Source organism: Procambarus clarkii, chromosome 42 (assembly GCF_040958095.1).
Source record: "Procambarus clarkii isolate CNS0578487 chromosome 42, FALCON_Pclarkii_2.0, whole genome shotgun sequence".
Taxonomy (NCBI): domain Eukaryota; kingdom Metazoa; phylum Arthropoda; class Malacostraca; order Decapoda; family Cambaridae; genus Procambarus; species Procambarus clarkii.
The window spans coordinates 7610220-7624976 of NC_091191.1; the positions used below are offsets into that span (position 1 = coordinate 7610220).

At 43.3% G+C, this 14757-nt stretch overlaps 1 protein-coding gene and 1 long non-coding RNA gene across 2 annotated transcripts in view; one reads left to right on the forward strand and one right to left on the reverse strand.

The window, feature by feature from the left end:
* Nucleotides 1-10979, forward strand: part of LOC138373595 (uncharacterized) — a 392875-nt gene extending 381896 nt beyond the window's left edge. The window contains exons 4-5 of the long non-coding RNA XR_011231236.1: nucleotides 6007-6332; nucleotides 10891-10979. This is a non-coding gene — a long non-coding RNA (uncharacterized lncRNA). The remainder of the gene's footprint in view (nucleotides 1-6006; nucleotides 6333-10890) is intronic.
* Nucleotides 1-14757, reverse strand: part of LOC123770294 (calcium-activated chloride channel regulator 1) — a 238110-nt gene that overhangs the window by 129182 nt on the left and 94171 nt on the right. The gene's annotated exons all lie outside the window — the stretch shown is intronic.

Here is a 14757-nt window from a genome sequence, read left to right on the forward strand (position 1 = left end):
CTTTGGGGCACACGTGAGGAACACAAATGCGAACAAGCCTGAATGGTCCCCAGGACAATAAAAAGCCTGAATGGTCCCCAGGACAATAAAACTCACACTTCTGGGGTGTGAGTTTTCAGTTGCATATTGTCCTGGGGACCATTCAGGCTTGTTCGCATTTGTGTTCCTCACGTGTGCCCCAAAGAATGAGGTGATTTGGTAAAATGCTATGCCCAAGATTACTATCCGAGTGCCGGCGGTGGGGTGGTTCAAATAGCCTCGGCTATCACCTCATTATGTCCGGTCGTGTTGGTCAAGTGGATTAAGGCATCTTGTACATACCAGTTGCGTTGCTTCTGGGAGTATGGGTTTGAGTCACTTCTGGGGTGTGAGTTTTCAGTTGCATATTGTCCTGGGGACCATTCAGGCTTGTTCGCATTTGTGTTCCTCACGTGTGCCCCAAAGAATGAGGTGATTTGGTAAAATGCTATGCCCAAGATTACTATCCGAGTGCCGGCGGTGGGGTGGTTCAAATAGCCTCGGCTATCACCTCATTATGTCCGGTCGTGATGGTCAAGTGGATTAAGGCGTCTTGTACATACCAGTTGCGTTGCTTCTGGGAGTATGGGTTCGAGTCACTTCTGGGGTGTGAGTTTTCAGTTGCATATTGTCCTGGGGACCATTCAGGCTTGTTCGCATTTGTGTTCCTCACGTGTGCCCCAAAGAATGAGGTGATTTGGTAAAATGCTATGCCCAAGATTACTATCCGAGTGCCGGCGGTGGGGTGGTTCAAATAGCCTCGGCTATCATCTCATTATGTCCGGTCGTGATGGTCAAGTGGATTAAGGCGTCTTGTACATACCAGTTGCGTTGCTTCTGGGAGTATGGGTTCGAGTCACTTCTGGGGTGTGAGTTTTCAGTTGCATATTGTCCTGGGGACCATTCAGGCTTGTTCGCATATATATATATATATATATATATATATATATATATATATATATATATATATATATATATAAATTCCCTTAGGAAGTTTTCATTACACAAGGATAACTAAATAAAATGCCACAAAAATGGCAAAATACAATTATTTATCTTTTTTTTTGGTATATACAAGAAAAATAGTTAATGATTGAAGCTAATTTTAAGCACTGAGCTCTGTACAATACAGGAGTTGCACTTAATGCAGTTCAATAACAACTGACAATAACTTACCTGTTATTTAATGTAATTCAATAATAACTGACAATAACTACCTGTTATATGTACCGGCTGTTTCCCTGCTGTAGTTGTCATGGCGATCACCATTTCAACAAATGAAATACCAATTTTATACAAATATTCTACAACAGTTACAGACAATAAATCACACAGTAACAGCCCATTAGATCGTAATGACAAGTTTTCTGACAAGTTTGGTGCAAATTTTCTGCCAATTTTCACCGAAGCTTTTCGGGCTATTGGCTATAGTGAAGAGTCGTGAGCACTCTCAACACCTGAACTCGCTGTAGTTCCCATCAGTACCTTCCCTTCTTTCCATATGTCTTCCATATATCATATTCTATATATATAATTTCTATATCTTCCATAGAGTAGTGATGCACCTCTCTCAGGCTGGGGGTTCGGGGTGCTGACCCCCCCTCAACCCTGCAGTTTTCAAAATGTCTGAAATGTCGGAAATTTGACTCCTGAGCGTGATTTTTGAGCCGAATTCTGACTCTGCGTCTATTTTCAGTTTCAAATTACGACGTTTCAAACCGAAAATATGCCAATTACTGTAAACGGCGATGGGTCATATTTTGCCCAAACCCCCCTGCAGTTTTTAAAATGTCTGAAATGTCGGAAATTTGACTCCTGAGCGTGATTTTTGAGCCGAATTCTGACTCTCTGCACCTATTTTCAGTTTCAAATTACGACGTTTCATACCGAAAATATGCCAATTACTGAAAACGGCGATGGGTCATATTTTGCCTAAACCCCCCTGCAGTTTTCAAAATGTCTGAAAAGTCGGAAATTTGACTCCTGAGCGTGATTTTTGAGCCGAATTCTGACTCTCTGCACCTATTTTCAGTTTCAAATTACGACTTTTTATACCGAAAATATGCCAATTACTGAAAACGGCGATGGGTCATATTCAAACACTCAGCCTAGTGTTTGTGTTAGGTTGGACTGTGTACATGTTCAGTTCCCTGCGATTGGACAGCCCTGCCGTTCAGTTGTAGAACTGAGTTCTTTCATCTTCTTGTATGTTCCTACCAGCTTCTGGGTTGCAATGTCTGCTGGTGGCTGTAGGTTTCCAATCGCCCACTCCTGCCCCTACCGTTCCTTTTTGTTGGGACAGAGGGAGCTAGGATTACAGCCCTGGCTACGGCCTTTTCCTTGTGTTCCTTTGCCAGACAGTACATTTTTGTCTTGGTGCAGTACCCGTCCTGGGTAGTTCTCCTTATCTATTACTCTGCTTCGTGTACATCGTTCTGTCCTGCTTGAGCTGGTTGCATTGCTCCTGCGGGTTACGGTGTCGCCGTTTTTCGCTTCACGTCTCGCGTACCGGCTTGTGGTGCTTGCTTCCTCGTTGGCCGCTCTTTGGTTTTCATCGCCATTTTGTCCTTGCTGTTTGCAGAGTCTATGGTTCGGCCTTGTTGGTCCTTTCAGGGTCCGGGGTGGAGATTTCCTCCCGGACGGGAGTATCTTCTCGCCTGGGTTGGATCTTTCCCAGGGTTTGGGTTCCTGGTTCCCTGGCAGGCGTTCCTTCTGGTTCCTTGCCAGCCTTGGTTTCGGTCGCTGCTTGCTCGGTGTCCAACCCCAAGGGGTTTTCCCCCTGGCTCCGCCTCTTCTAATGATCGGTCTGGTCCATATCAGGGCTGGTTCGGTCTTCTCCTCGAGTCTTCCAGTTTGGTCATTTTGGCTTCAGTCTCCCCATCTTTGGTGATCAGGTGGCTTCGTTGCTGGTGTCTCACCTGCGTGCTTCGTCTAGGCGGTGGTATGGGGTTTTGCTAGTCGTCCTTCCTTTTCTTTTTGTCTCTTCATAGGTATTCTGCGGTTTTTGTTGACGTGGTCTTGTCCATCTCTCATGGGGGTTTGGAACTGTCGACTTGACGCATACTGTCGCCTTGTCTCGCGCGGCGCTGGTGGACCCGCTACGGTTTGCTTTTGGTTTTGATATTCCTTCTGCCCCGTTGCGTTGCGCGGGCTGTCTCAGATGTTGTTTGCCTTCAGCCTGCTCATGCGCCGCCTGCACTGTCCTGGTCTTTGGATGGTGTGCTCTCGTTTCTGTCTTCGCCTCGGTTTGTTGTGGCCCCTTCGGTTTAGGTTTGTTTTTCCGAAGCTTTTTCTTGTTCGTTTGCAATCGTCTCGTTCTTTTTTGGCGAGGATTGAGTCTGCTGCTTTCTAGAGGGGGTCCTTGGGTTGTTGATGCTTGGTTGGTCAGGCCAGAGATACATCTTGGCCTGACTACATCCAGGGATACATCCAGGGATATATGTGTTGTGTCCGGTTGCGGCCCTCCGCTGTCATTTGCGCGCCACGCCTTCTGTGTCTGGGGACGTGCTTTGGGTTGATGTAGTTTCCCTTCTTCCCTGTTCGAGGATACAGGTCTCTCAGGTCATCTGCAAGGTTATTACGTCTAGCCGGCCTGCGGTCTATTCCCGTGCCCATGACGTTCATAAGTTTGCTGCTCTTGTTGTCGTCTTTGGTAACATGTCCTGGGCTGACATTCGGTTATGGGGTTTTTGGTGGTCGAATAGGGTCCTGGCAGCACGCTACCTCATTAACGTTCCTGGGAATAGTCGGGCCTGTGTCGCTTTGGGTCTGCAGCTGCAGCCTGTCTCAACTTCGAGTTGAGATGTGGAGCACCGACAGCCTCCCGGGTACGTCCCCTTTCTTCTTTTTAGTCTTTGGTGAAGTAGCTCCGGGAGCCGTAGGGACTCCCCCCAGAAAATCAGCGTTGAATGTAATGACACCCCATTTTCTGGGCAAGTCCCAGAGGCTCCCCGGCAACCCTCCCTCCCTCTGTTCGGTGGTTTTCGCATATTTTGATATCCAGCCTCAGAACTGCAGGGTGGATCACTGGTGCAGGGGGTCTGGAGCTCCCCCTTTCCCCTCCCAGGGAGCAAGCTGCACAGTCATGCAGCAAGGCTCGTATGACGTCATGCTTGTTTGCTTGTTTTCATTTGGGGGAGTTCTGTCCACTCGTTTGTCTATTTTTGTCGTTTTTACCCAGTATAGGGGTTTGTTTTGGGGCGCTTACCTTTCTGGGTGCCTGTCCCTGTCGATGGCAGATACAGAATACTCCAAAATCACATGTGCGTTTCTATAGGCCATTGCTCCTCGTGCCTCTCTGAGTGGGGGGGGGGCAGGTTCTGGGTCGTAGTTCCCGGTAAGCCTAGAACTCCACCCACATTGACTGATACCAAAGTTAGGGATATCCTTATCAACCTGGATAGTTCCGGGGAGCCTCCGGGAATCACCCAGAAAATGGCATGTCATTACATTTAATGCTAGGTTTTTTTCAGAAGGTGGCATTGAGGAAACAGCTGGTGACTGTTGATTCATTATTGCTCATGAAGTGATGTAAGAAGTCAGTCAGGAATGGAAGATGATAGTAAAACTTTTCTTGGCAGAAATTGTGTACAGTGTCTGAAAGAAATGATACACGTGTTGGATACTGAATCTTAATTAAGTGAATGATACTTCTAAATAAAGCTTGTATGAGGATCCACATCTTGCTACTAGTAAAGGAAATAAATACCTGGTACATGTAATGAAATTATAAGGTGCATCGTCTAAAATCAGAGGCAACTGTTTCACTTCACGTACATGTAAACAGAAGTACAGTAGTTATTTTTACCCTGTAATAATAGTTTCGTGGCTTGGTGACTTGTTTTGATAATTAATTTCTTTACCCTGTAATGTTCAATATTGAAAATTCTGCCGTGTTACTTAAATGAATATAATGTGTAATGTTATATATAATAGTTGCAGTGGTTATCTTATCAGCAATTATAATTCAATTCTGGGGCCCTCTGTAATCTTTTGGGGAGGGCTCGTATGGTGGCTTCTTAGTGCTGCTACTTAGAAAGCTCTCCCAATTTAATCCACTTTAGGCCCTTGCAAGTTATTGTAAGCCTGCCAGAAACTAAAACCCAGCCCCCTCCCCCCATCTTGAGGTTATCTTGAGATGATTTCGGGGCTTTAGTGTCCCCGCGGCCCGGTCCTCAACCAGGCCTCCACCCCCAGAAAGCAGCCCGTGACAGCTGACTAACACCCAGGTACCTATTTTACTGCTAGGTAACAGGGGCATAGGGTGAAAGAAACTCTGCCCATTGTTTCTCGCCAGCGCCCAGGATCGAACCCGGGACCACAGGATCACAAGTGCAGTGTGCTGTCCGCTCGGCCGACCGGCTCCCATCCCCTCAAAAAAGATGCAAGGAGCATGGGAACCTTTATTGCCCTATCAAGAAAACACCGCCAGAGAAGTGGGAGAACCTAAACACAGAATCCCCAAAGTAAAAAAAGCATAGTAAATGAGGCCATGGTACCTCACAACAGACAGCTCAATCATGAAACAGTTCACTCGTTAGTTCCACCTGCACACCACAAAGGGGCTATGTACTCGCCATCCTCCTCAAGTTTTGAACCTGTCATTTAGCTAGGAAGACAAGAAAATCAAAGCCCCTGAATGAAGAAGGGAGGGTCCCAGAGATCCATCAGAAAGAGGTTTTTCATAACATTCAATGCTGATTTTTTGCACTACCCCATTCAGGACAAGTACAGGATGTATGAAAATTGGTTGGGTGTCCAGGCTGAGGCGAAAGGGAGAATGAGGTCTTTGCACCAGTGTGGGAGAATAGATGAGGCAGTAGGATTCTGGTTAACAAGGGGGAGCACCGCTGGGGACGACGCACCCCTTCTTGCACTGGCCAGTGCTCGGCCTACCTGGCTGCCCTGGTAGGTGGAATCCCATGGTTCCAGTCCCCAGACTTTTAGAATTGGTGCTGTATGGAAACTGAACCAACCTTTCTTTCCCAGGCTCGTTGGGTGGACGACCAAGCTCATTGGGTAGATGACCAGGCCATCGAGTCAGACTGTGATGGAAGACCGGGCTCTGTAGCCCCCGCTACATTGGGCCCAGACCAAGCTACTTCCCTTCCGACTACCCCTCTCTGCTCCCCTCCCACCTCTATGGCGGGGTTGAGCCCCAAGCCCTCAGTGGTGACCACCTCATCACATGGAGCAGCTCCTTCTCTCATTGTGACAACTGTGCCTTTTACCCTCCCCCCACGTTGTTGCTGGCACACCTGTCTCTTTAAGTCAGAAACGTAAGCCTGGCTCCTCTACTTCTTCCTCCCCAGCAGGTAAGAAGGCATTATTTTCTTCCGCCACCCTCCACCTCCGACTCTATCACTTCATCCCCTCCCATTTCGGTGGTTGGGCTTCCTGTCTCAGCTATGTAGGTTTCTTTAACCCTTGATTCTCTCTCGGTTGTTGCCCTTGCTGAGGTGCACTTCCCTGTTTCTGCCACCCCCCTCTTCCCCTGCCTCCCTTGATCGCCCCTCTCCATTGCCTCCTCCTGCTCCGGACCCTGTCCGTCTGCCTTTGGTCCGTCCTCCTGCTCCCTTAACTCCGTCATCCTTACTAAATTTACCCATGCCCCCTAACCCTGATTTCACTGATCCTGATCTTCTTTAGCATGCTGTGTTCTTCTTTGCCTTTGTTCTCTGTTGCTGTTCTCTTTCCTTTTGACAATGTCTATTTTTCAATGGAATATTTGTGGATTTTATGCCAACTTCCATGAACTCCATCTTCTGATAACACAGTTTTCACTGCTTTGTGTTTGTCTCCAGGAGCCGATGCTTGGCACTCAACCTGGTCACTTTCATGGTTATTCCTTTCTCTCATCCCCCCAGTTTTTGCTGGGGCCCACAACTCATCTGCTCTCTTGATTCATACTGATATTCCCTTCATCCCCCTGCTTTTTCAGTTGCTTATCCAATGTTCGGCAGCCCGTATCTTTGTGAGTAAATGGTATATTGTCTGTTCCATTTATCTCTTCCCCCAATTGACCCACTTTCTCTTCCTGGTGTTAAGCACCTGTTGAACTCCTTACCAGAGCCTGTGCTCCTGTTAGGTGATGTCAACTGTCTGCATAACCTCTGGGGGTGATGCTATGGCAAACACCCGGGGGCCGCCTTCTCGAACCATTTGTTCTCTCTTCTTCACTGTCTCCTCTGAATTCTGGTGAATCCACTCATGTGGATTCCTGCACTCACACCCTCTCCTTTCTTGATCTTTTTCTCTGCTCATCGCCTCTTTACTTAGATTTTACGTGGCAGGTTCTTGATGACCTCCATAATAGTGACCATTTCCCCATCCTTGTCACTTTTTTATCTTTTCACCCTCCCCTCTTCTTCCTTAGGTGGCAGTTTGCCAAGGCTGATTGGAACCTATTCACCCTACATGCTACTCTCTCCGACTTCTCCACTCTGCCTCTCTCTCGAGCCCTCCTCCTTTTTCATGACACCATAGTCGGCGCTGCCCTCTGCTTTATTCCACAGTCTACCTCCTGGGACACGCAGAAGTGCATTCCCTGGTGGAATACAGACTGTGCTCGGGAAATTTTATGTCTCCATGATTACGTCCGATATTCCTCTGCCCCAGATCTGAAAAAAAATCCGCAAGATAGCGGGTAAGTTTGTTCCAGATGTCTCGCCAGTCCTTCACCTCTGTGGTACTATTGTGGTGGATCCGGTGGCAGTCTCAACAGAACTAGGTTCCCACTTTTTGACTGTTAGCTCTGGTTCTCACCTTCCTCTGTCTTCCCTTAATTGTAAGCCCATTCTTGAATCTTATTCCCTAGACTTCATCTCCAGCTTTCCGATAATGATCCCTTCTCTCTCTCTCCAAACTTCAGTCCGCCCTGGCCCTCTGCGGTTCTACAGCAGCAGGCTCAGATGACATTCAATATGATATGCTTCGCCCTCTCCTTTCATGCGCATCTCGGTATTTACTTAATCTGTATAACAGCATCTGGGAGTCATCATCAGTCCCCGAGAACTGGCTCGAGGCAGTGGTTCTTCCTATTCGGAAACCAGGGTCTCTAGGGACATTCCCCTAAGGACTTCTGCCCCCCACGAGTTGTATTTGCAAACTCTTTGAACATATGGTCAATGTCCATCTGATGTGGTTCTTCAAACACTATCACCACCTCTTCCCTTCTCAATTTGGCTTTCACAAGTATCGCAGCATGTCTTTGTGAACTTGGAGGTCTATATTCATACTACTTTTGCCGTGAAGCCCTCCATTGTTGCTGTCCTTTTTGACCTAGAAAAGGCATACGACACCACCTGGAGATACCATATCCAGTCTCAACTTTGTTCTTTTGGCCATCATGGTAATCTCCCTCTCTTCCTACAAAGCTTCCTCTCTAGTTGTTCCTTTCGAATGAGGCTTGGTACTGCTCTCTCTGCCTCTTTTTGGCAATATGAAGGTGTAGCCCAAGGTAGTGTTCTGAGCACTACTCATTTCTTTGTTGCCCTCAATGGCCTTCTTTCGTCTCTTCCCTAAGCATCTTCTCAGCGCTGTGTCGATGATCTTACCCTTCGCTGTCGGTGTGATGACTCAACTTTCCTTCAATGACGGCTTCAACTTGCGATTGATGCCATGTCGTCTTGAACCACCAATCATAGCTTCAAGTTCTCTACAACTAAAACTTGTGCTATGACTTATTCAGAAGCAGGTCGTTCTTTGTCCCTCTTTGTCGCTTTATGGCTATTCCCTTGTGTACAAAGGTCTTGTCCCATACTTTTTGGGGAGCGGATAGGTGCATGCTTCTCTCTTTACATTTCTTTCTTGTATTGTCTAAACTCGATTATGGATGCCCTGCTTACTTGTTTGCTTCTCCTTCTACTCTTTGCCATCTTGATGCTCTGCACCATACTGAGTTATGCGTCAGCTTTGGTGCCTTTTGTTCGACTCCTACCCTACACCTGTACAGTATGTTGAAACTGGCGTCCTGTCTCTCCAGCACTGCCATAATCGCTATTGTCTTCGCTACCTTGCGTGGTCCTTACAACACCCACACTCTCGTCTATGTTGTGCTTTGACTTTTGCCCCTCCTGTGGTCCCTGTTCCCCTTCAGCACTTCCCTCTTTCTATACAGCTGTTCTCGCCTGCAAGATTCTCTTTTGGTTAGTGTTACCAATATTTCTCCTCGTGTCGTTCCGTCCTTGCTCCCGTGGAGGATCCCCCCTTCCTAAATTTTGTAAAACCTTGACCCACGTAACTAAAACTTTTACCTCTCCTACAGTTCTGAAATCCCCTTTCCTTGAACACTTTTCTTCACACTCCTGCTCTATTTCCACCTTCACCGATGAGTCTAAGTCTGCAGACTGTGTAGGCTGCAGACTTAGACTCTACTTGTGTAGTAGACACGCCTATATGTGTCGCCTGCCTCCGGAGACTAGCATCTTCATAGCAGAACTTTATGTTATTTTGTATGCTCTTCATCAACTGCTTTCTCGCTGTCACTCATCCTTTGTTGTAGTTGACTCTCGTAGTGCCCTCATGACTCTGGAGTCCTGTAATCCAGTTCATCCGGTGGTAGTCAAGATTCAACATTGGCTGTTTATCTCCAGTAGATTTAAGAGAGTGGAGTTTTGCTGGGTTCCCAGCCATACTGATGTGTCCTTAAATGAGCATGCGGATGCTGGCGCTAGGGAAGCTATCCGCACTTGTCCGATCTCCCATAAAGGTATTCCCTTTTCCGACTTTTATCCAGTTAGTCATTCTTCCATCCTTGCCTGTTGGCAGGGTTGTTGGTTTTCTGTTACTGGTAACAAACTGCGTGTTTACTGGTAACAAACTGCGTGCTCTTAAGAGTAGTGTATCTCCATGGCCTTCCTCCTACCACTGTAACAGGCGGTGGGAAATGGCTCTGGTGAGGTTACCTATTGGCCATTCACGTTTAACTCGCGGGCACTTAATGGAGCCTGCTCCTTATTGTCCAAACTGCATTGACCCTCTTACGGTTGTGCATATCCTTGTTGAATATTCTGACTAACAGGACGAACATGTGTTTTCCCTCCTGACCATCCCTTTCGGTCACTTGTCCCTCGATAGATTTCTTGGTGAATTGGATACTTTTGACATCATTCGCCTTGTGCATTTCTGTTCTCATAGTTTTTTAGTTTAGTTCATTTATTATGCACCCCATACCCATCTTGTGGGCAGTAGTGGAAAGGGTTACAGAGGCACATAATGGGCTCAGGGACTGAACGCCACAATTCATTTAGTTAAGCAAGTTACAATCTTGATGAGCTATTTACAAAATTCAGTATAAGTCATCACATCAATAATGGGTTCAAGATCGACCACAAGTACAGTTTCTAAATTAAGTAACTGACATATGTGGAGAGCTAGTGTCACAATTGATAGGTTTGTCCTGCACACTGCCCCAATCCAGTGGGCAGCGGAGGATAGGTTACAATCACTCAGTTACTACCTACAGTTAGCAAACTGGGGATATTTGGCTAAAATTTCTGGTAGCAGATCATTTTGAATGAAATATTTACACATCATTGGAACATTGGTTATAGAATTGTCTCTAAATTCACGTATCTTTTCACACTCCATCACATTGTGACGGAGGGTGTGCGAATAATTTTGTTGACAGTTTACATTTGGTCAGGTCTACATTGGCAGATAATAAGAATTCCCAGAGATACTTGTAACCGAATCTAAGCCGAGCAGTAGTTCTCACATTGGCCTCCTTAGTGATATTTAGCGCCCTATGATTATTCAGCACGTTTGATGGTGCTACATAGCCTTGCCGGCTTGGTGCCTTCTTTTGATAATTACTTGGTGCCTTTTTTTGATAATTACTTGGTGCCTTTTTTTGATAATTACTTATTTCAGGTGTGCGAGTTCTTTTTCCTGTTGCAGTGACCCTCGCCTTGTTGCCAGTGAATCTTCCCATGGTGATAATAAATAGTTACTTGAACAAATTTGTATTATTAAATTCCCACAAATATAGAAGACGACTAGTTTTCATAAGGATGTGCATAAAGTACCTATTTGAATAGGTATAAAGTACCTATTTGAATAGGTAGGACCTATTTGAATAGGTAGGACCTATTTGAATAGGTAGGACCTATTTGAATAGGTAGTACCTATTTGAATAGGTAGTACCCATCCAAATAGGTATAATATGTTCAAATTTGCAAAAATCAAGTCAAACAAATGTGGAAGACAGTAATTTTCATAAGGATAGAAAAAGTACCTATTTGAATAGGTATAAAGTACCTATTTGAATAGGTAGGACCTATTTGAATAGGTAGTACCTATTTGAATAGGTAGTACCCATCCAAATAGGTATAATATGTTCAAATTTGCAACAATCAAGTCAAACAAATGTGGAAGACAGTAATTTTCATAAGGATAGAAAAAGTACCTATTTGAATAGGTATAAAGTACCTATTTGAATAGGTAGGACCTATTTGAATAGGTAGTACCTATTTGAATAGGTAGTACCCATCCAAATAGGTATAATATGTTCAAATTTGCAAAAATCAAGTCAAACAAATGTGGAAGACAGTAATTTTCATAAGGATAGAAAAAGTACCTATTTGAATAGGTATAAAGTACCTATTTGAATAGGTAGGACCTATTTGAATAGGTAGTACCTATTTGAATAGGTAGTACCCATCCAAATAGGTATAATATGTTCAAATTTGCAACAATCAAGTCAAACAAATGTGGAAGACAGTAATTTTCATAAGGATAGAAAAAGTACCTATTTGAATAGGTATAAAGTACCTATTTGAATAGGTAGGACCTATTTGAATAGGTAGTACCCATCCAAATAGGTATAATATGTTCAAATTTGCAAAAATCAAGTCAAACAAATATGGAAGACAGTAATTTTCATAAGGATAGAAAAAGTACCTATTTGAATAGGTATAAAGTACCTATTTGAATAGGTAGGACCTATTTGAATAGGTAGTACCTATTTGAATAGGTAGTACCCATCCAAATAGGTATAATATGTTCAAATTTGCAAAAATCAAGTCAAACAAATGTGGAAGACAGTAATTTTCATAAGGATAGAAAAAGTACCTATTTGAATAGGTATAAAGTACCTATTTGAATAGGTAGGACCTATTTGAATAGGTAGTACCTATTTGAATAGGTAGTACCCATCCAAATAGGTATAATATGTTCAAATTTGCAAAAATCAAGTCAAACAAATGTGGAAGACAGTAATTTTCATAAGGATAGAAAAAGTACCTATTTGAATAGGTATAAAGTACCTATTTGAATAGGTAGGACCTATTTGAATAGGTAGTACCTATTTGAATAGGTAGTACCCATCCAAATAGGTATAATATGTTCAAATTTGCAACAATCAAGTCAAACAAATGTGGAAGACAGTAATTTTCATAAGGATAGAAAAAGTACCTATTTGAATAGGTATAAAGTACTTATTTGAATAGGTAGGACCTATTTGAATAGGTAGTACCTATTTGAATAGGTAGTACCCATCCAAATAGGTATAATATGTTCAAATTTGCAAAAATCAAGTCAAACAAATGTGGAAGACAGTAATTTTCATAAGGATAGAAAAAGTACCTATTTGAATAGGTATAAAGTACCTATTTGAATAGGTAGGACCTATTTGAATAGGTAGTACCTATTTGAATAGGTAGTACCCATCCAAATAGGTATAATATGTTCAAATTTGCAACAATCAAGTCAAACAAATGTGGAAGACAGTAATTTTCATAAGGATAGAAAAAGTACCTATTTGAATAGGTATAAAGTACCTATTTGAATAGGTAGGACCTATTTGAATAGGTAGTACCTATTTGAATAGGTAGTACCCATCCAAATAGGTATAATATGTTCAAATTTGCAAAAATCAAGTCAAACAAATGTGGAAGACAGTAATTTTCATAAGGATAGAAAAAGTACCTATTTGAATAGGTATAAAGTACCTATTTGAATAGGTAGGACCTATTTGAATAGGTAGTACTTATTTGAGTAGGTAGTACCCATCCAAATAGGTATAATATGTTCAAATTTGCAACAATCAAGTCAAACAAATGTGGAAGACAGTAATTTTCATAAGGATAGAAAAAGTACCTATTTGAATAGGTATAAAGTACCTATTTGAATAGGTAGGACCTATTTGAATAGGTAGTACTTATTTGAGTAGGTAGTACCCATCCAAATAAGTATAATATGTTCAAATTTGCAAAAATCCCAAGCCCAAACCCCCCTGCAGTTTTCAAAATGTCTGAAATGTCGGAAATTTGACTCCTGAGCGTGATTTTTGAGCCGAATTCTGACTCTCTGCACCTATTTTCAGTTTCAAATTACGACGTTTCGTACCGAAAATATGCCAATTACTGAAAACGGCGATGGGTCATATTTTGCCCAAACCCCCCTGCAGTTTTCAAAATGTCTGAAATGTCGGAAATTTGACTCCTGAGCGTGATTTTTGAGCCGAATTCTGATTCTCTGCGCCTATTTTCAGTTTCAAATTACGACGTTTCATACCGAAAATATGCCAATTACTGTAAACGGCAATGGGTCATATTTTGCTCAAACCCCCCTGCAGTTTTCAAAATGTCTGAAATGTCGGAAATTTGACTCCTGAGCGTGATTTTTTATCCGAATTCTGACTTTCTGCACCTATTTTAAGTTTCAAATTACGACTTTTTATACCGAAAATATGCCAATTACTGAAAACGGCGATGGGTCATATTTTGCCCAAACCCCCCTGCAGTTTTCAAAATGTCTGAAATGTCGGAAATTTGACTCCTGGGCGTGATTTTTGAGCCGAATTCTGACTCTCTGCACCTATTTAAAGTTTCAAATTACGACGTTTCATACCGAAAATAGGCCAATTACTGAAAACGGCGATGGGTCATATTTTGACCAAACCCCCCTGCAGTTTTCAAAATGTCTGAAATGTCGGAAATTTGACTCCTGAGCGTGATTTTTGAGCCGAATTCTTACTCTCTGCATCTATTTTCAGTTTCAAATTACGACTTTTTATACCGAAAATATGCCAATTACTTAAAACGGCGATGGGTCATATTTTGCCCAAACCCCCCTGCAGTTTTCAAAATGTCTGAAATGTCGGAAATTAAACTCCTGAGCGTGATTTTTGAGCCGAATTATGACTCTCTGCACCTATATTCAGTTTCAAATTACGACTTTTTATACCGAAAATATGCCAATTACTGAAAACGGCGACGTGTCATATTTTGCCCAAACCCCCCTGCAGTTTTCAAAATGTCTGAAATGTCGGAAATTTGACTCCTGAGCGTGATTTTTGAGCCGAATTCTGACTCTCTGCACCGTTTTTCAGTTTCAAATTACGACTTTTTATACTGAAAATATGCCAATTACTGAAAGAGGCGATGCGATGGGTCATATTTTGCCCAAACCCCCCTGCAGTTTTCAAAATGTCTGAAATGTCGGAAATTTGACTCCTGAGCGTGATTTTTGAGCCGAATTCTGACTTTCTGCACCTATTTTCAGTTTCAAATTACGACTTTTAATACCGAAAATATGCCAATTACTGAAAACGGCGATGGGTCATATTTTGCCCAAACCCCCCTGCAGTTTTCAAAATGTCTGAAATGTCGGAAATTTGACTCCTGAGCGTGATTTTTGAGCCGAATTCTGACTCTCTGCATCTAATTTAAGTTTCAAATTACGACTTTTTATACCGAAAATATGCCAATTACTGAAAACGGTGATGGGTCATATTTT